The sequence below is a fragment of the Penaeus monodon genome, chromosome 28, assembly GCF_015228065.2.
Source record: "Penaeus monodon isolate SGIC_2016 chromosome 28, NSTDA_Pmon_1, whole genome shotgun sequence".
Taxonomy (NCBI): Eukaryota; Metazoa; Arthropoda; class Malacostraca; order Decapoda; family Penaeidae; genus Penaeus; species Penaeus monodon.
In genome coordinates, this window is record NC_051413.1 from 34,860,932 (window position 1) to 34,861,220 (window position 289).

Sequence of the window (289 nt, forward strand, 5' to 3'; positions counted from 1 at the left end):
CAGCAAACCCCCTCACCATGGATTTCCAAGCAAGATAGAGCTAATAGATCTCCATGGTTATCTATCAAAGCTCCATGTTTACTGACTTTACGAGCAATATGATTAGGGATGACTGAAAGTTATTAACATTACAGCTTATGTCATTAAAGATTATATCAATATGTCTGCAAAATTTGCAGACACTGCTATATGGACAAATATACACATAATGTATATATAGCAGGTCATTGGTGCCAGTTTTTGCCAGTTGTTAACATGATAATGGTATGAAAATAATACTGAATTCTAG

At 34.3% G+C, this 289-nt stretch overlaps 1 protein-coding gene across 1 annotated transcript in view; it reads left to right on the top strand.

Annotated features, from left to right (window-relative positions):
* The window catches only part of LOC119591549 (nuclear transcription factor Y subunit beta-like), a gene marked incomplete at its 5' end in the record, with an annotated part of 3,301 nt that overhangs the window by 883 nt on the left and 2,129 nt on the right, over window positions 1-289 (top strand).